The sequence below is a fragment of the Ursus maritimus genome, unplaced genomic scaffold (assembly GCF_017311325.1).
Source record: "Ursus maritimus isolate PB19 unplaced genomic scaffold, ASM1731132v1 scaffold_20, whole genome shotgun sequence".
Lineage (NCBI taxonomy): Eukaryota > Metazoa > Chordata > Mammalia > Carnivora > Ursidae > Ursus > Ursus maritimus.
The window spans coordinates 24,779,852-24,800,892 of record NW_024424453.1 but is presented as its reverse complement, the minus strand read 5'-3'; positions in this window follow the sequence as shown (position 1 = coordinate 24,800,892).

The window sequence follows — 21,041 nt, the reverse complement described above, 5'->3', positions numbered from 1 at the left end:
GCTCAAAAGCCAGAAGGAAATATGGAGACACTCAATGTGCTACTAAACTTCCTTGGTTGCCATATCTCTTCTGGGGATTTTTCAGATGATGTGGTCAAACTTAGGATGAAGTTAGTTTTTCTGTCACCTGGAATGAAATGGTTTGTAAGGCAAATTAACAATGCAGAGATAAGATTTCAGATGAAAATTTCATATTGAGTAACTATTTTTTGTATTTTTTTGAGTTAACTATTTAAAAAATACTCTTCAAACTCATCAGAAGCATTTATATCAAAGAAATACTAAGCTAATTACATTTGCATGTCACTTACCTGAAGGTTAAACTCCCCAAACCTTCAATCACAAATGTAGCCAAGAATCCAGAAGTGAACATGACCATACTCCCCTCCTCCAGCACCCAGACCAAGCCTCACCTCCTCCAAGAAGCCATACACCCTGCTCCTAGAGAGCCATTGGCCCATGCTAACATGTGCTGAGCACTAATTCACTTGGAGATCCCATGCTTATTTTCCTGGATTCCCCCTGGTGGACTGGAAGTTCTCAAAAAAAAAAAACAAAAACAAAAAAAACGACCATGTCTTTTATCTCTTTGCCTAAGCGTGTACTCCTGACATGGAGAAGGAATCACTAAATGCAAGAAGAGAAAAGAGAAGGAGGAAGAAGATTAAAGGAAGAGGAGGAGGAGGTGGTGGGAGAGGAAGAGGAAAAGAAAAGAAGGGGTGATACAAAGAAAAAATAGAACCACTTTCAGGTTATATGAAAACAGAGTATCACATTATGGAAAGTTATATGCCAATGTAGGCAGAGATAGAAGAGAACAGGGACAGCAAACAAGAAAACCTATATGAAGCAGGTGGATTCTTCTCTGTGCTTAGTGATTTAACACACCAGCCCAGACCTCTTGGGGTAGACAACCCATATGGGGCACAAAACTGAGCAGTTACTGGAAATAAGATGCAAAGTGGGGGCTTAGTCATTCATGGATATGAGAACCTAGTTACTTAGATCTGGAGTACAAGAACTGGGACCAGACTCCTAACTGGAGCCAAGTTAATGGCGCTAGTAGACAGGCTTAAAGAAGGACAAAAGCAGTAAGACAAAAAGGTCCCTATACTTACGTTTACTCTCTGGAAATCTTCAATTATTTTGATATGTGCTAAAATAATTTTTCTCGAAATGGTGGTAAGGCCTGGAATTATAATACCACTAGTGTATTCAAAGATGAGAGGCAAAATGTTACTAGTCGGATTGTCCAGAAACAGACACCTGAGATGAGTTGAGGTACAAAATGTTTTTTAATCCAAATAAGTGGATTCAAAGGGAGGAAGTAGGGGGCGCCTGGGTGGCTCAGTCGTTAAGCGTCTGCCTTCGGCTCAGGGAGTGATCCCAGCATTCTGGGATCAAGCCCCACATCAGGCTTCTCCACTAGGAGCCTGCTTCTCCCTCTCCCATTCCCCCTGCTTGTGTTCCCTCTCTCACTGGCTGTCTCTCTATGTCAAATAAATAAATAAAAATCTTAAAAAAAAAAAGGAGGAAGTAGGATTTGGCAGAAGGAGAAGTCAACCTTATATGCAGCTCTAATAAAACCCTAGCCAACCCAATGAAGAGATCCAGAACAAATAATGCCGGTCATTATTGCCCATGTCAGGTCAAAGTGGCTAAGTTGTATGTCCTGGCTTTACTCAGTCATCAGGGGCAGGCTGTCCCATAAAATTCTGGCCTGAGACAACATCACCCTCTAGCAAGAGAAATTTTACTTCTTCCTTTATGATTTGGGTGACTTATTTCTTTTTCTTGCCTGATTGCTCTGGCTAGGACTTCCGGTACTACAATGAGTAGGAGTGGTGAGAGTGGGCATCTTTGTCTTATTTAGAGGAAAAGATTTTAGCTTTTCACCATTGAGTATAATGTTAGCTGTGGCCTTATCAAATACGGTCTTTATTATGTTGAGGTACATTTCTTCTATACCTAATTTTTTGAGAGTTTCAATTATATAAGGATATTAAGTTTTGTCAAATGTATTTTCTGCATCTGAGATGATCACATGATTTTATCACGCATTCTGGTAACTGGCGTATCACGTATATTGATTTGCAAATCTAAACTCTCCTTGCATCTCAGAGATAAATCCCACTTGATCATGGTGTACGATTGTCCTGTTGCATCAATGAGTTGCTACTGTCCTCTAGTGGTTATAAGATGACTAGTCCCCCCCCCCAAAAAAAGAGTAGCCCTTGGACTGATTACTTTGTGGGGACATAGCAATACAGTCTTCAGGTCTCTCAACCACATAACCAGAGACCTTTATTGTCACATACTGTTAGGATGCCACAAGAAAAGTGCAGACAGTGGGTAAAACGGGAGACAAATACCTGGCTAATTTAAAACACAATAAATAAATCTCACAACTGCCATCAAAACTTGATAATACCTCAAATATATTAGTGACATAAAATAAGCCCAATTGGTAGATAAACCCTAAGTTCTTTGTCATATTTCAGGATCCCATCTGGTACATCTTAGCATAAGTCAAGATTTGAATCAGAACTAAAATAGTTTTTTACATATCCTTACTTTATGGCAGCACTTATCTCATCCATTTCCACAATCCCCACCATTAACACATGATCTAATATTTAGGAAGCACTCAGTCAAGTTCTTTGAAATGGGTAAATGAGTCCATATAATTGCATATATCAAATGGCTCATCCCATAGGCGGAATATTAATCGCTAATATCCAACAAGCTCTTAGCTGTGTCCTGGGCACATTTGTAAGCACTTAACATGCATTTCTTATTCAGTTTTCATGACAATTCTATGACATAGGTACAGTCATTATCATTGCCTCTTTACAGATAGGGGAACCTGTGCAGGCTTCAAGTAGGATTGCCCTTACTCCTAAAGTTAGGCATGACCCTGTGACTTGCTTGGCCCAATGAAATGTGAGTGGAGGTGATATGTCACTTCAGGCATAAACTCTAAGAATCAATGCATAATTTACTACATTCTTTTCCCCCTTCTAAGGTGATCAAGGAAGCACATGTCAAGATGAACGTCTGTCAGCCTGGTCCCTGAGTAACCAATGTAACAAATGCAATCAAGGTGCTAAGTTCTTTACATAGTTCATCTAAGTGTCAAAATATTGCAAGGGGGATATTACTATCTCTGTTTTATAGTTGGGCATGTAGCCTTGGAGACACTGCACAGCCTGACCTGGTCCCCCAGCTGCTGACGGTAGAACCTGCAAAGTACATTCAATCATCATGTATCACGTGCCTATTGTTAGCCATTCTCTGCAGGGGTTGGAGAGGAATGCCCAAAACTAATACCACATGTTCTTAGTTAAGGAGGTTGCCACTTTACTTGGAAAGGCAAATAAAGATAAATAGCCATTAAAAAAAGGAAAGCTGGTGGTCTGTGATGCCCTGAATATTCAATGAAGATGTTACGGGAGGGCTGGAGGGGCAATCAGCATTGGGGGGGGATATATTTATGTTTGTGGAAAATGGAGAGGGTATCTCAAGCAGAGCTAACAGCATAAGAAACATGGATAATGGCAGGAAAAAGAACATTCTGGTAGGGAAAAAGACCAGGCTGGCTACAGCATAAGGTTCAAGTTGAAATGGACCAACAGATAAAATCACACAGGGCAAAGCCCAAAGAGCATGGGACATGAGTGTCTGGGGGAGGATTTTTATTCATTTATTCATTTGTTCATCTAACAAAGAATTTCTAACCACCTGCAATATGCCCAGCATTTCGTAAGGCCTCCCTCCATTGAGGTGGGGCCCTCAGAGGTGGTAACTCAGTGCCCAGCCCAGGACAAGAAACTCACTAGCATCTGGAGGCAGAAAGAACAAAGCAGCAATTTGAAAACAATATGTTGGCTCTTCTATTACCTATAGAGGTCCTTACATGCAGCTGAGCCACCATCCCCATCTTCAAAGAAGGTGATTAGAGACCTCACACAGAGCAGCTCATACCCTAAATGAATCCACTGCTGGGAAAAGCTGTTGGGATCAACTTCGTGCCATGAAACTCAGATGGCAATGTCTACTTGCAGGCCAGGTGAGGAGGAACCCTGCCAAGGTGTGTGTCCCCAGGTGGGAGACGGGACCGGACGCTTGCTCCCCTCCCCGCTAGGGGTGCGTACATGCAGTACCCGGAGCTCAGCTTAGGGCCTAACTTGGAGTTGGCCTTCAGAGAGTATCCCTGGAAATGAGACTAACAACTGTGTCTTCCCTTAAATTCACCGTGCTGAGCGCTTTGCATTACTTCATTCAATTCTCACTGCACTTAGCACGGTCATCTTCCAGATGCAAAAACCGAGCTTCCGTAAGGTTAAGTAACTTGTCCAAAATCAAGAAGCTAGTGAGTGGGAAAGTGATTCTAAACTGATGTCCTTAATCATAGTGTCTGAAATTTTCAGCCTGTGCTGAAAATTCCCCATAGTTGTGGGTCCAGAAAGGAAATTGTCTTTCCCCAGACAGATGCCAGGAAGCCCTGAAAGTCTTGGAAGAACATTCTCCCCTTACAGAGAGGCCGACAGAGCGCTTTTCAGTGGAGAAGTGAGGAAGTAGAAAATGAGGTAATATTTCTCTCCAGTTTCATGACTGAGAGCTCTGGAACGGAACTCCGAAATAACAGTCACAGAAATCGGTAGTAGGAATTAACATTGAGGACCTACTAAACGCCAGGCCTTCTCCTAAGATAGTGAAATTAACTCCAGCATATTAGGAATCATAATACATGTAAACAAATTATATCATTACGTTTACCAATTAGCTGATGGAGATCATAAAAAAACTTTAAAAGACCAAAATAAAGTAAAACCACAAGAAAGATGGAAAACTAAGGAATCGAAAAAGATATAGCATGAAATATTACCAAAAAGAAAACAAGGCAAGCAATTTTAATTGCATCAAAAAAGTTTTAAGATTAACAAAAGTAAGGAAGAGCAAAGTAATAATAACAGGAACGTTCAAACAAAAAATATGTGACAATAAAGGCAACAAATACGCACCTAACAATATGGGCTCTGAGGCAGATTGTATTTTCCAAAGCTGGCTGCAAAGATACCCCCCATCCCACACCCTCTTTTGCAGCATGACCCTGACACTCCTTATCAAGAAGTAAATCTGAGTTGGCTTTAGTCACTGGGTTGAAACCAGTAAGATTCAACAGAAGTGACTCTATGAGACTTTTGAGGGTCAAGGTCAGAAGAAACCTTGCAGCTTTCACCTTGGTCTCTTGGAATGTTTGCTCTCCAAAAAGTCACCCTTGGGGAGCTCCCTCTCAGAACCCAAATGAAGGCCATGCTGTGGGAAGGCCGCACTCATGGAGGAGCCCTGTGTAGGAGCCCCAGACATTACCCACAGCCTTTGAGTTGCCACCGCTCAGACCCTAGACATTCAAGTGAAGAAGTCTCCAGGTGATTGCAGCATTCAGCCACTGGAGTCACCGCCACCCCCTGCGTCCTCATTACTGAGGCTCCACAGCTTTGGAAAATACTGATGGAGCGGAGACGAACCATCCCGTGTTCCCTGCTCAGATTCCTGACACAGAATTCACAAGCATAATAAAAATGGTTGTTATGTTATGCCACTAAGCATGCTCTGTTTTACAGTGATCAGTAACCAGAACAAGCTCAAAGATTAAATCAAGAAAAAATGAACTACATAGTCTCAATATGTATAAAGTAAAAAGTTATAAAATTACAAAGAAAACTAAAGAATTCATAATTACAGTAGGAAATGTTAACATGACTTCATCAAAAAACAATAAATCGAGAAAATTTTTAAAATTGTAAAAATAAAGAACAACCCAATTAGCAAGTTGATCTAATACATAAAAGGAAAATTCTGAATCCACGAAAGAAATAATACATTCTTTTTACAAATCCAAATGCAACATTCTTTTCTAATTATTTTTTTAAGTTGACCTTGACCTTGTATTCAGTTATAAGAGAGGTCTCAAATAATCTCAAAGAATAAAACCAATACAGGCAACAATTTCTTGATATAACACAATTAAATTAGGAATAAATAGTAACAAGTTGATAAAACATGAAATAAATATTCTATCTATAAAATGCATATGTATGTATATAAATGCATCCATAAGTAATTCATTGTTTGAGGAGGAAATTACAACAGAAACTGGGAAATGTTTAGAACTAAAAACAATGAAATTGCTACCTGGAAAAATAGTAGGAGGAAGATGAAGTATTACTTGACAGCAAAATTAAAACTTGAGATGCATTATTTTTAATTAGTGAAAATTTCAAACACAAGTAGAGAGGAGTATAATGAACCTCTGTGCCCATTATCCAACTTTAACCATTATTCGCATTTGACCATCTTGATTATTTTGGAGCAAAATATATCATCTCATTCCATCCATAAATCCTTCAGTCTGTATCTCTAAAAGATATACATCTCTCTCTTTTCAGCAAACTGCAATTCCATCATCACACTGAAAACTAATAATAATTCCTTAATAATCTTTTATATTATTATATATTATATAACTCGTTAGTTAGCTAGTTAGTTTGAAACATGATTCTAAGCAAGGTCTTTATATTTTGTCCATATGTTATATTACATTTATGTGTCTCTTAGGTATCTTAATATATAAATTCAACTCTCTCTCTCTCTCTCTCTGTCTCTCTCCCTTCTTGCTGATCATTTCTCAATGAAGCCTGGTGTTTTTTGTGCAGAATTTCCCACAGTCTGGATTTTGATTCTCTCTCCATGGGGTCATTTACCATGTTCCTTGATTCCTTATACTTCTCACAAACTATTAGTTACATGTTGAGATCTAATTCAATCAAGGTTTGGATTTGGGGCAAAAATATATCATAGATGGAAATGTGTACTCCCCGCACTCCAATTCAGGAGATTTCAGAAGCCACTGAGGATCATTGATCATTAATATCTACAAAGTGGTGATCTCCTTTGAGATGATATCACTCTTTATTAACTAAAACTATTCTAAAAAGAACTTTTCCTGGGGCGCCTGGGTGGTGCAGTCTTTAAGCGTCTGCCTTCGTCTCAGGGCGTGATCCTGGTGTTCTGGGATCCAGCCCCACATCAGGCTCCTCTGCTGGAAGCCTGCTTCTTCCTCTCCCACTCCCCCTGCTTGTGTTCCCTCTCTCACTGGCTGTCTCTCTGTGTCAAATAAATAAATAAAATCTTTTTTAAAAAATTTAAAAAATAAAAAGAACTTTCCCTTATCAACAACGCAGTTACCCTGAAGAATAGTTTGTATAGGAAAGGCAGGATAAATACTGATACCTTCCCTTTTTAAAGGGTTTTTAGAATAATGAATTGATATCTTAACATCAAAGATTACCATGAAGGATATTTTTAGCATCATTATGAGTTCATGGATTTTAATATATACACTGTATTTCAATCCACTGCAGATATTATTCTTTTTGATGGTCATATTGTCCCATCTTTGGCCAGTAGGAATGAACCCCTTTAATTAGGCTTCAGGGTCCTATTGTTATGACCCTGCTAGTCTTTGATAGCTTCTTTGTTATCTATTGTGACAGATGTTCCAGGCTAATTTTGTACATTTTCTGCCCCAGATCTGGACTTAGCCATTCTTCAAGAAGCCCTGATTCCTTTCAGAGGGAATGATATTTAGAGAAATGCATTTTTTAATGGACGGATTGGAAATAAATTAGTTACGTGGATATATCAAGAAGCTAGAAACAAAAATTGCTTTAGAAAGAAATGGAAGAAAACAGTAAAGTTAAGGGCAGAAATTAGGAACTAAAAGATGGCTCCTTGCAAAAACTAAGCAAATTAGTTTAATAATAATAAAATAGACACACTTTTAACCAGAACGTAGGCAGACTGAGCAAGAATGAAAAGACAGAAATAAGCTATATTGTGGAGGGGGGAAAAAGACAAAGTTACATCTACAATCAGCTAAAAATTATAATTTAGTATTATAAATAATTCAACTCAATACACTGGTGAACAGATAAATCAGAAAAGTTTCTAGGAAAAAACTAAAAAAAAAAATTGAAGAATAGAAAGCAAGAATAAACAAAAACCCATGAAAGAAATTGAATTGGAAGTTGATAGGCTCCTCCCTACTCCCAAAAACCCAGAGCCAGGGGCACTTGGTCCAAACGTTAAGGAATGGGTAAAGTGAGACTTTAACTTGTCTGTTACCATGTCCCTAGAACCAAAAGAGGGCCTGGCATATAGTGAGTATTCAAAAATATGTACTACGTAACAATCTTCCTCAGACACAAACTGTCTCAGAGAATGGAAAAAACATGGAATAATGGAAGTTAAATTATGGAGCAGGATAAGAATACTCTCAGTAGGAAGGAAGGGAGGAGATTATAGATCAATCTCATTTATAAAATCAGATGGAAAATTCTTAGGCAAAATAGCATTAAATTGAATACGACAGTATATTATGATAAGATGGGGTGTACCCCAGGAATGCAAGGAAATCTGTTCATACGATATACATACCACAAGACCAGATTGAATGAAAAACTATGTAATCATCTCAGTAAATGCAAAAAGGATTTGATGGCATTCAATACTTATTCCCGGTTAAAAATAACTTCTGATTAAAAAAGAAACAGAAAATGATTTCTTTAATCGGAGACAGGGTGTTTATTAAAACCTAAAACAAATGATATTCTTACGAGTGAAACATTAGAGGTTGTCCCTTTAAAATCAAGAACAAGGAACGAACAGATACATCGTGCATCTATCCACATTGTATTGAATATAAGCAATTCAGTTCTAACACAAGCATAAGAATTGGGAAGAAGAAACAAAGCTGTGTTGGGACGCCTGGGTGACTCAGTCGGTTAAGTGTCTGCCTTCAGCTCAAGTCATGGTCCTGGGATCGAGTCCCACATCAGGCTCTTTGCTCAGTGGCGAGCCTGCTTCTCCCTCTGCCTGTCCCTCCCCCACTTGTGCTCTCTCTCTCTCTCTCTCTCTCTCTGACAAATACGTAAAATCTTGGAAAAAAAAAAGAAAAGAAACAAAGCTGTCTTTATTTACAAATAAGAGAATTCAGCGAGCTTGATAGACACAAGGTTTACGTACAAAAATCAATTGAAATTCCATACAATTGTAATAATCAAAAGAAAAGATAATAGGAAAAGTTCCCATTCATCATACCAAAATATTAAACTCTATACGAAATCTTGGAATAAGTAGATGTGTTTTATGAGAAAACAATTATTATTGAAGTACATGAAAGGAAACCCAAATAAAGAGAGATACTCCACGTTCATAGATAGGAAGACTTAATCTCATAAAGATGTCAACTCTTCCCCAAAGTAACCTATAAATTTAATGTAATTCCAATCAATATCCCAACAGGGGCATTATTTATGGAATGTGACAAGCTCATCCTTGAATTCACTTGGAAGAGTAAAGGGCCAAGAAAATCAATGACTCTTTTGAAGAAGAGGAACAAGGTGGGTGGGCAGGGAGAGGGTGGGACTGTGGGATGGCAGAGGGGCAAAGGAGGGAGGTCCTTGCCCTACCAGATATCAGATTTCCCATAAAGCCATTATAATTAAGAAAGAGTGGTACTGGTGCCAAGATGGACAAGTAAATCCAGCTCTGCCACTTATTAGCTATGTGACTAGGAGCAAAATTCTTAGCCTCTCCGAACAACTTCTTTAATCCCATCTGGAACTTTAGTTTTTTAACATCTGCATCATAGGTATGTTATATAAACTATATGTATTTTCTAAAGATTGTATTTATTTATTTGTCAGAGAGAGCGAGCACACAAACAGGGGGAGTGACAGGCAGAGGGAGAAGCAGGCTCCCCACTGAGCAGGGAGCCCAATGTGGGGCTCGATCCCAGGACCCTGGCATCATGACCTGAGCTGAAAGCAGACACTTAACCGACTGAGCCACGCGGGCATCTCATATATATAAACTGTATAAAATAACTGATGGGAAGTGGTCAGTTCAGTAGGAAATAGTAGGGACATATTAAAGGGCATTTAGATAAACATCCAAAACCCCAAAATAGTAATTCAGCTGTAACAAAACATTAACTGGGAAAATGATCCTTCTAGTGCTCTGGCTTCACCTGGTCTTCGTGGTCCCTCTTTGCTCTACTGTTGGTCCTGTATTTAAAAAAAAAAAAAAAAAAAATCTAGGCGTTCCTAAGCCAGCTACCACTTGCTGCAAGGTCTTGACCCAAGACCTGGTCTTGTGGTTGATGCCGCTCTGCACCAAACACAACTCCTCGTCCTCCTCTGAATCTAGAAGTTCTCAGAGATTTCTTTGCGTGGGGCACAAAAACAGAGGGCTCAGTAAAATCCTTGGTCCTCTCCCAGGACCCCAGAAATAAAGCCTTCACCGAGGGGGATCACATAGCGTGTCCCTGCAGCTATGGGCCAGTAAAATGAGTTCAGGGTCATAGGGAAATTGCTATCTAACTTTAACTAGAAATAACTTCTATGTCACTAGAAGGTATTGCATGAAACTCTTCACAGTGGTTAGAGGTAATTTGATTTTATTTGATTTTTCTCTTTTTTTTTTTGTCTGCATGTGTTTCCCAAATCTTCTATTTGTTACAATTAACATATTATTTTATAAGCACAAAAATCTAGGATACTTTGGAGGTATCAACAATACCAGATGATTTTTTTAAAGGGAAAAATTATATTGCAGTAGTACATTTCTTCCTTGCAGGAAGGGACCATCAGGTTTGTCTGAGTTTCATGGGCAGGGTCTGGTCTACACCCCAGGCCCCAGATTTCATTACCCTCGCCTTCCATTTCTTGAGACATAGTTTTCCTCCTCACCGGAGTCAGAATTAGGTGAGAGAAACCAGGACTTTGTTACTAAGGAGCAAGAATTATAAATGATTTTTTTTTAATTGTGTGAGTTAAAACTTCCCGCACGGGGCATGCATGCCTTCAAGAGCGCAGAAGAAAGCCGAGGTTGTTAACTCAGAATATCCAGTTAAAATTGGACGCCAGCATCGGCCAGTATTTGGGCAACAACTAACCCTTTCCCCTGCCTCTCGGAGGCCAAAAATTGCTTTCTATAGCTCTGGTCCTCACCAAAGATGGTAAGCAGGGCTCTATGAAACCATCCAGGTTGGAACCTCTAGACCCTGGAGGTCCTGAACCCGGTCTTCCACCGCCACACCCACGAGGGTCATCCTCCAAGAATATGCTCTGATTCCATGATCAGAAGCAGCAGCAAGATGAAATAGGCTGTGGTTTATGTGTAACCCCTAGCAAGCCCTCCCCTCAAAAAAAAAGCACATTAAAGGCAAATAAGATAGGTTGAAAGGGAAAACCCTGAAACTGCTCTAGTTTTTAAATGAATTAAATTGCCCAAAACTTCAGGCTTTTCTTACAGTAATCATGACTGTCCTAAGAGCACAGCTGAGGGTTGGTCTAAATATATAGCCTCAGGTGTCGACTCTTCCAGTGACGCCCCTTCCACTGGCCAGAACACTTCTCTTCCTAGCTCTCCCAAATTTCCGGAAGCCTCTCTCTCCCCCTCCACCCATGGTCCTGCTGGTCCCCGCCAGCAGGCACCGCACATTTTTGCCTTGCTGGGAACCCTCAACACGATGTCTAAATTTCACGAAACCATTCCTGAAGGCTGGAAATCAAAATCCTGTCTGGGTTGAGTTTAGGGTTTCCTGGTAAAAGAGGAAACAGGAATCTTTTGGTTCGGTGGCACTTTTAAAAAGAAGTTTAATTGAAGTCTGAAATGTTGTATAAATGGAAGATACAAGTTTTAATTGAAAAATAATTATAACCACTTAATCATTTTTAAATGAGGGCTGTAATTGCAGTCAGCACACAATAGCCACATACAGACACTGAGATTTCCGCAAGAAAGCAGGGATGGTACAGCTTGATTTGCTAATAGCACTTCCACTTCTCCTCCCTTTTGTCTCAAAGATTAATTCAGGCAAGGGCTATTAGTGCTGTTAATTGGTTCTGCAATTTAGACCTTGTGCCTGTGAATGAATGACTGATATGGCCGCTCAACCAATAAATGCGAGCACTTCGTCAATGCTCCCCATTGTCCGGCAGGGCATCCTCCAGGCTGCCCAGCCTCCCTCCCGCCAGCCCTTGGGGACAAAGGGCCCAGCGCCTCCTCTAGGTCACAGCTTCCGTAGGACCAGAGATGGGTCAACAAGATACCTTTGAAATGAGGCTGACTCACTGAAGCTAATGGGTGTTCAAGGAGCGCTCTGCCCTGCTCACCAGAAGAGGACGGTTTGCTGTTTTGAACCTCCTCTCACCGTGAGGCTGCGAAGGCGTAGGAGGCCCAGTTGTTAGGAAGCTTGGCAAAAGGAAGCGCCAACCGTACCACTAGCTTGAAGATGAATACACCCCGGAGCTCAGGGAGAAAACCTTCTTTAATTGCTACAGGGCCTTCTTGGCATGGGCACCGCATCCCCAGGGAGGCTTTGGAGAGTTATCAGGCCCGAGGAGGGACCACACTAATTGTACCTCACCCTGAGGACTTGGGAGATAATTGCAAGTTGAAACACCACCAAAGAGGCATCCTGATTGAGGACTCACTCACCAGTGGTCATTTGCAAAACACACTGGATTTCACTATTCAGAAAAATTTCCGTGCCCTACAAGAGAGCCCCTTCTCTACAGCTGCAGGCCCTCCCTCTCTGTCACAGACATTCAGATCAGTGCTTTTCAGAGAGAAGACTTTGGCAGGAAGTGGCCTACCCGCCATTTTAGCTTCCTAGAATAGGCTAAGGCCAGGAAGTGCCAAAGCAGGTGAGAGTGTGGAATGCCCTGAATGGGGGGAGGGAAGGGAGGATGAAAGGGACCTCTACACCCACTTGCCATTGAGCATGGATACACAGCTTCGCTTCTGCCCCCTGGGGGGGGGCATCCGTGTTCAGTTTGGATCCCATTCACAAAGTGATTCTTCTCTCCAAAATAAAAGTTTAAAATCTCTTCTATCCGTACAACAGAAAGTGCACCGTATGGGAAGAAGATCCAGGGTTCTTCTGAGATGAGAGAGAGGAACACCACAACACCAAAAAGCCGTTTCTGGAATAACAAGTTACTGAGTGCAAATTTCCAGTCATGAACTCAGATGTTTAAGAAAGCGAGTTTGTCCATTCTTTAATAACTGAGCATAATTTCTGCTTCAAGCCACATGTCACTCAACGACAGAAATTTGGATCTTCATTCCCATGTTCTCCTGAGGGTTGAAGCGAAACTTGGGAACTTATATGGTACCAAGTCATGAGAGAAGCGCCGTCTGTAGAGAATTTAAAAGCAATAATAAAATCTATTCAAAATCAGCCTGTTTTTTAGTATTATCATGTAGCAATTCTATATAATTTATGTCAATGGAAAAATTTTCCTCCAAAAATATTTTTGTTGGTTTCATGTTTAAACAGTCATTGTGGTTACTCTTGAGTATTATTAATACATACATACGCTTCAAATGAGCACATTTTCATTACTTCACTTTCAATAAACATTTTCTACATAGAAGTTTACTTCAGAAAGCACCCACGGATTCAGCTCCTGCACTGTATTTTGCAAAAGATACTGGAGGAAAGGAAAATCCTGAGCTTCACCCTCGTGATTACACTGGGCCCCTACACCGAACTGAAACATGACGGGAAGAGCTGGAAATGTCTGCCAACAACAGGTGCCACCACTACCCCTCATGTAAGACGTGCCTGGACACAGAAGAGCTGCTGAGACACACAGAGCTGGTCCCAGAAACCTGGTCACTGCCAATGGGCCAGAAACCACCGTTCTAGTCGTCATCCCAGATGAAAACTTTCAACAAGCTTCCTAGTGAAGAGAGAATGGAAATCGATCATAGCGCCCATCTGTATATGCTTACTAACACTTACATTTAACAGTCCAGTAAAAAATGGAGTTCAGTCTCATTAACAAACCCCCTCTCAGTCTTTCTAAACGTCTCTCAAGATTGTTTCAAACAGATCCAAACGGCCTGACTTCCAGAATCAATGAGCAGGTCCTTCAGAGAGATGAACTAGGCAAGCAGCACCTTCTCCCGCGAAAGGCCATGTTCACAAACTTGTTTCTCTCTGAATGAGCTTCACGCTATACTCAAACTCTTCTTAAAAAACAAAAACCAAACCCAGAAACACCGCAAAACCTCAAGTTGCACAGAAGATAAGAATCTGAAAAGTACTCTCATCTGAAATGGTAATTGGAGGCATGAATCCTATACATAATTGGGGGGTAAAGACCTCTGCCCCCCAATCTGACATTAATTTCACTAAAAGAAGATAATGGTATTATTAATCTGATAAAAATTTTACTCACCACCATGAACAAGCAAATCAAAGGAGAAGAAATAAAAATGTCCACAAATGCAGGAAAAGGCACTCATTGGGGGACAATAATCAAAGCATTGCAGGTTAAGATGGGGGCATCACGTCTATCTGTTCTTTCTTGAAAGTAATAAAAATATTAATAATCCTTAGTTTTAAAGATATGGAAAATTGTCATTCAATATCATGTTTTTTAGCAAATGTATAAGCTGATCTAACTTTTTGAGAGAACAACATGATCAAAATTTTAAATGTGCGGGTTTTTTTATGTTTATACTACATATTTCGCTTCAGGGAGCTCGTCCTAAGGAAATAATGACACAAGTGGGAAAAGATTGATGTTCTAAGATATCATTGTTCTTTATAATAAAAAACATAGGCAACCGAACATATATTGACATGGATTGATCAAATAAATTATAATATAGTCACACTATGGAATCCTATGCAGTCTTTTAAAAGCTTGAGGAAAATTTTTATGTAATAACATAAAAAATCACTTCATGATACATTAAATTAAAAATAAAAAGCTTACAGAATACTGGATGTGACAAGTACATTGAATAGGCACGACTGTAGATATAATAATAATCCAATTTTATCTTGGGTCTTCTCTTATCGCTTTACAATTTGGTCAGTCAGTGGGTGTACATCTTCTCTTTGGCTAGATAACAACACCAGCAGGCCCCTGATATTTCTGGTCGCCCTTGCTTAGACAAATCTACAACCACTTTAAGTTATAACTGCTGTCTCAAGCCAATGGTTGGTCCATGATATTAATCAAAACTCCAAACTTGATTTAATATCATTTACGTGTGACACCTATTAAGATTTTAGTCATTTGTCTTTCAGCTTTTTCTCGTGATGTTTTACTATGAAGTAAATCTGTTTCAGGTCAGAAGCCCACGATTGCAAAGGAGGATGGTGTTGTCTTCTTTGCTCTTCCCCACACAGAATTTCTCCCCTCTCTCTGCCGCTCCAGCACCCATTCTCTCCCAAGAAGAACTGTCAGCTAAGTCTGGCTTCTTGGGCTAGGATGGGAGGAGTGGTGAGGGGATAGGGAACAGCCTTATTTGAACTGGGCCAATTGGGCTCCTTGCTCAGTCAGAGACGTTGAATCAGAAACAATAGAGCTATGGGACACCAAGGAGAATCTAATCTGAAGTCCACGGGGAGTGTGGGGCTGTTGGTTTAGTTGGCCCAGCTCTGACAGAGGAGGGACAAGGGAAGAAGGAGCGGAGGAAAGCCCAAGTGGCAAGAAAGAAATGGACAGCGGTTGGGAGAAGAGAAAGAATGACCTGTGCTAGAAAGAGTAGGTGTTATAGGCAAACAATGAATCATGGAACACTACATCAAAAACTAATGATGTACTGTATGGTGACTAACATAACATAATAAAAAATTTTAAAAAAAGAAAAAGAAAGGAAAGAGTAGGTAGTTCCGGGAGTTAGGAAAGAGAGAGCATAGACAGAGCGGAGGAAGGGAAAGACCATAACCACCCAGCTCTCAGTCTGCCTTCTGTGTATTATCACCTCCTGAGCAGACCATCTTATTTGTCCTTGGAACAAATGGCATCACTGGGGCTCAGAGTTGAGTCAACAACAAAGCAAGAAGTCCAGGACTCCTGGTTCCAAATCCCCTGTTCCTTCCACATGTCGATGGTCCCCCAAACAACCCACAAAATCAGTATCAGACTGGCTGCTCAGAATCACCTGGAAAACTTCTTTCAGATGCATAATCCCTAATCCCTGGCCTCATGCCAGACCTACAGAATCTGAATCTCTGGGAGAGAGGATCAAGAAATAAGATATAGTCATAAACCCCTTAGGTGATCCAGGAGTGCTGCCGAGCTGGGGAACTAGCATATTAGGGGCATCGCATCACCTCCAGTATGTATCTGTAGGGCAGGGGGATTTCCTGAGCACCTGCTTCTTCACCTTATTGTGAGCATCTCCTGGGCACTGCTCTAAGCATATGATCCCACGTTGTCCTTCCTTGACATGGTGATGATATTGCGAGGAGGCTGAGAGCGGTTATGTGACATGTCGAAAGAGCCCTTAACCAGTAAGCAGCAGAGCTGGGGCGCAGACCTCAATCTGTGGACCCCTGGTTCCGTCTTTGTGCCTTTCCACCCTGCTATGGTGGGGAAGACCTTATGTTGGTGGGAGGAGGAGAGATACTGCAGATGAAAGGGATCTTTACAGAGCAACTTAACAGAGAGACCTGCCGTAGTGACCCAGACTGGGGGACGCCATGGCTGGGAAAGCAGGTGGGAGGGAAACTGAAGAACAGGTCCAGGTGCTGTGCCTGCGAATTCGCCCAGCATCTCCCGAGTCCCTGCCTAGTGAAGACCAGGTGGCTTGGAGAAGCCTTTATTCCAAGAAGCTGGCTCCCTCTTGTGGCAGCTGCCACTCATGACTGAATGATCTGGGACGAGGCAACCTGGTAGAGCGCCCCGCCCGTGGTGACCTGACTGCGCATTGGAATCCCCGGGAAGCAATTAGAATATACCCATGCCCCAGGCCAATGAAGTAAGAATATCCGGGGAGACCTGGACCTACCCTGTCCAACGTAGTGGCCACTACCTACACGCAGCTACTGAGCACTTGAAACGTGGCTAGTTCGAACCGAGACTTAAGTGTAAACTACACCCTGCGTTTCACACACTTAGAACAAAAAAGAGAAGGTGAAATAGCTCATTAATAATTTTACATTAATTGTAAGTTAAAATGGTTTTTGGGATATATTGGGCTAAATAAAGTATGCTATTTCAATTAATTCACCTACTTCTTTTTACTTTAAAATGTAGCTACAAGAAAATGTAAAATTATACATGTGGCTCCCATTTGTGGCTCCGATCACATGTAAGATGGGCAAATTTAGCAAATGAAAATGCTGGGTGCCCAGTTAAGTTTGAATTTCAGATAAGCACAAATGAAGTTTTCAGTATATTTAGTAAATTTTTAGTATAAATATGTCCCACGCAATATTTGTGCATGCAAATTCATTGTATATCTGAACTTCAGATTAAACTGGGTGTCTTATATATATATGGGCCCCCCTAGTACGTCTACTGGACAGCACCAGTCTAGACTCCTGCTACTCAGAATGTGGTCTGAGGACCAGCAGGATTGGTCTTACCTGGGAGTTTGTCAGAAATCCAGCATGGTAGGCCTCACCCATAGCTACTGAACCAGAATCTCCAATTTAACAAGATCGCAGGTGACTCATGAGGACATCAGTGTTTTAGAAGCACTGAGCTTGGGAGTCACCAGCGAAGTGGGGGGTACAGGAAAAGGAAGGTGGGTCTGCCCAGTGCCCTCAGCCAAGGCGGACAGTCCTAGATTTCAAACTCTGAACCCACCCCCCTCTCTTCTCTATCCCCACAATATACAACACATAAAATTTCTGTGGAGTAAACAAGTGAATTGTGAATATGTGAGTGAGTGAGTGAGTGAATTAATTAATGAATGAATGGCCAAATGAATAAATAGTGAGTGTATGTTTGACATAGGGAATAAATCTCAGAGCAATGGGGATGATTGAATGGCAAAATTCATAGTGAACTTTGGACTTTGCAGGGAAATGGCTTAGAAAGAAAAGCGACCCAAAGGGCTATCCCTTCCCTGATTCAGGATGACCCCATGAAAGGAAGTGCACTCCTCCTGGCTCAAGACCCACCATCTGCAGCCTAAGAAGGGTGGGGAGCACTTCCTTCTCTCTCCAAGCCAGCTGACTTGGAACTTTTGTGGGACCTAAACTCATAACCCCTTGCTCACCCGGGAGGCCCCCCTTGCTCCTGGTCTGATCTAAGTGACCGAACTGGTGTCCCCTCAGAGCACAGCCAAAATCACAGGAAATGTTTTAGATTTCCTTTAATTTTGTAAAGTAGGTTAGGTTTTAATTAATTATTTCTTTCCAAAATGGTAACTTCTTTCTTGATTTTTCCTTCACATTATAAATATACTATAATATCCTAAATAGCCAATAATAAATCCCTTCCTGCTTACATCACCTGGAACGGATCCTGTTTTCTGTAACTAAGAACCCAGACTAATACAACCTTCTAAGTAAATCTCAAATCCATTTGCTTCTCTCTACTGGCATTGCTACTCCTTGGGTCCAGGCCACCGCGGGTTCTCACATGGCCCACTCCAGAGCCTGCTGGATTTCCTGCTGTTATCATCACCCACTGCTCAATTGCATTCTCCATATGTAACCAAAGTAACCCTCTCAGATGCAGATACCATCATGCCCTTCCCCCCCTTAAACCTTTCATTGGTTTGCCTTTACCCTTGGGTTGGGGTCTAAAATTCCTAATGAGCCTTCAAGACCCTCCATGACCTATAAGATCTCCACGTCCTGGCTTCTGCCCAAGTCCCCAGCCCCTCTCTCCCCATCCACCCTGCCTCACTCTGCGCTGCAGCCATTCCAAACCTCCCTTGGCACCTGATCCTTTCTTCCCTCCCAGGCTTTGCACAGACTGCTCTCTACCTGGAATATTCTTTACCTGATTCTGCACACCCTTTCATGGCTCACTTCCAATTATCCTGCAGGTCTTTATTAGTTGTCAGTTTTTTCAGGAAATTTCCATAACTTTGACGGAGGTAAAAAAAAAAATTCTCTGGAATATCACTCTGTACTTATCTACTTTGCGTTTTTGGTACCTTCTTAGTTGTCTGTTTCCTGCCTGCCTCTAGACTCAGGTGTCTGAAGGCCAAGATTACGTCTGTGTTATTCACCATTGAATCCCTAGCACTTCACAGAATTACTAGGATGATGACTAATCTTCTTAATAAGTGAATGCTTTAGTAAACACGCTTGCACACAAATTGTACCTAATCTCTCAGTGTTTCAGTTTCTGCCTCTGTGAAGTTAGGATATTTAAGTTCCTACCTCACAGAGTTGTTACAAAGATTAAACTGGGCAATACCACTGAAGTTGTTACAATCACACCTGGTACAGTTTACGTGCTCAATAAACATCAGGGCTCATTCTTATTTCTCCACCTAGGGATGCTCTGTGTGAGTTAGTATCGTGGAAATTGAGGAAGAAGCTGAGTTTGACATCTGGGTGTAGATGGTACCGGACAGGAACAGCTACAGGGACACAGGATCCCAAAGACAGATCGATGAGATCATAAGACCCTCAGAAAATGGCAGAACTCTTGAGCAGGGCTCTGGAGACCCATGAGCTATAGAATGAATAATAAAACTAGCCTTATTTAGATCTCAAGAGGTTGAGTGTTCGGGTAACCAAGACGGCATATACACAGACATGCATATCCATGCCCAGGAGAACAAGCCTTAGGCAAAAAGCAGTTTCATTTCAAACTGAGAAAAAAACAACTTCTTCTTCTTCTTCTTCTTCTTCTTCTTCTTCTTCTTCTTCTTCTTCTTCTTCTTCTACTTCATTCACTTCTCCTTCCAAAAAAAAAAAAAAAAACCTACAGACACAATTCTGACTCAAACATACACCAGAACAATGTACTTTCGCTATCAGGATACTTAGATTCTCAATCTACAAACATCCCTATTATGGTTGATGGTGACACCACATTTTCGCCAAGAATAGTAAGTGGGTAATTTACATGGGTGTAACTGTAGTGTTGGGTCCAGGTACGGCCTGTCTTGAAGGAGTAGTAGAGCCCCTACCTCTAATGAAATAGAAAACTGCGTACAGCAGTGTTTTCAATTTCTCTCCTCAAGTTTTCAAAAATCAGAAGTCCCGGTTTCTCAAAAATCAAATTACACATAAAAAGTAAACCTTGCAAATAACCTAAATATTCAACAGCACAGGAAAGGTTACACAGACATGATATATCCACATATAATCAGATGTGAAAATTTATGCTTACAGTGAATTTTGGATGAAGAAATATTTTTTGATAAATACAAAGTTAAATGAAAAAAATGATAAAAACTGTGTGTTTAGTATGATCTCAACTATGTAAAAAAAGATACGTATTCAAAGAAAGATGACTAGAAGGAAATAAAGCCAAAATGTTAGCCATGGTATTTCTTAGAGGCAGAATCATGGTTTAATCATTTTATTCTCTATGATTTTGTTTCTCTGATTTTCAAAAAATTTTTCCTTTTATTTTATTTTTAAAAACATTTTTGTTGGACTCTTTTTTATTTTTATTTATTTATTTTTTAAAAGATTTTATTTATTTATTTGACAGAGAGAGAGACAGCCAGCGAGAGAGGGAACACAAGCAGGGGGAGTGGGAGAGGAAGAAGCAGGCTCATAGCGGAGGAGCCTGACGTGGGGCTCGATCCCATAACGCCAGGATCACGCCCTGAGCCGAAGGCAGGTGCTTAACCGCTGTGCCACCCAGGCGCCCCTGGACTCTTTTTTAGAGCAGTTATAGGTTCACAGCAAAATTGGAGGGAAAGTACAGAGATGTCCCGCATGCCTCCTGCCCCCCCCCCCACAGCCTCCCCCACTCTCAGCATCCCCACCAGACGGGTGCATTTGTTACAAATGATGAACCTACGTGGATACGTGGTGCTGTACACTCACGGGATTGACACAAATATATAGCGACATGGAGCCACCATTATAGTATCTGACAGAGTAGTTTCACCGCCCTAAAAATCCTATTTATACCCCCTATTTATACCTTTGCGGGATCTTTAAACTTTTTCATTCTTAAACATTTTCTACCATTTTATATTACTGTTATGATAAGAAAAAAAAACAAGTACTG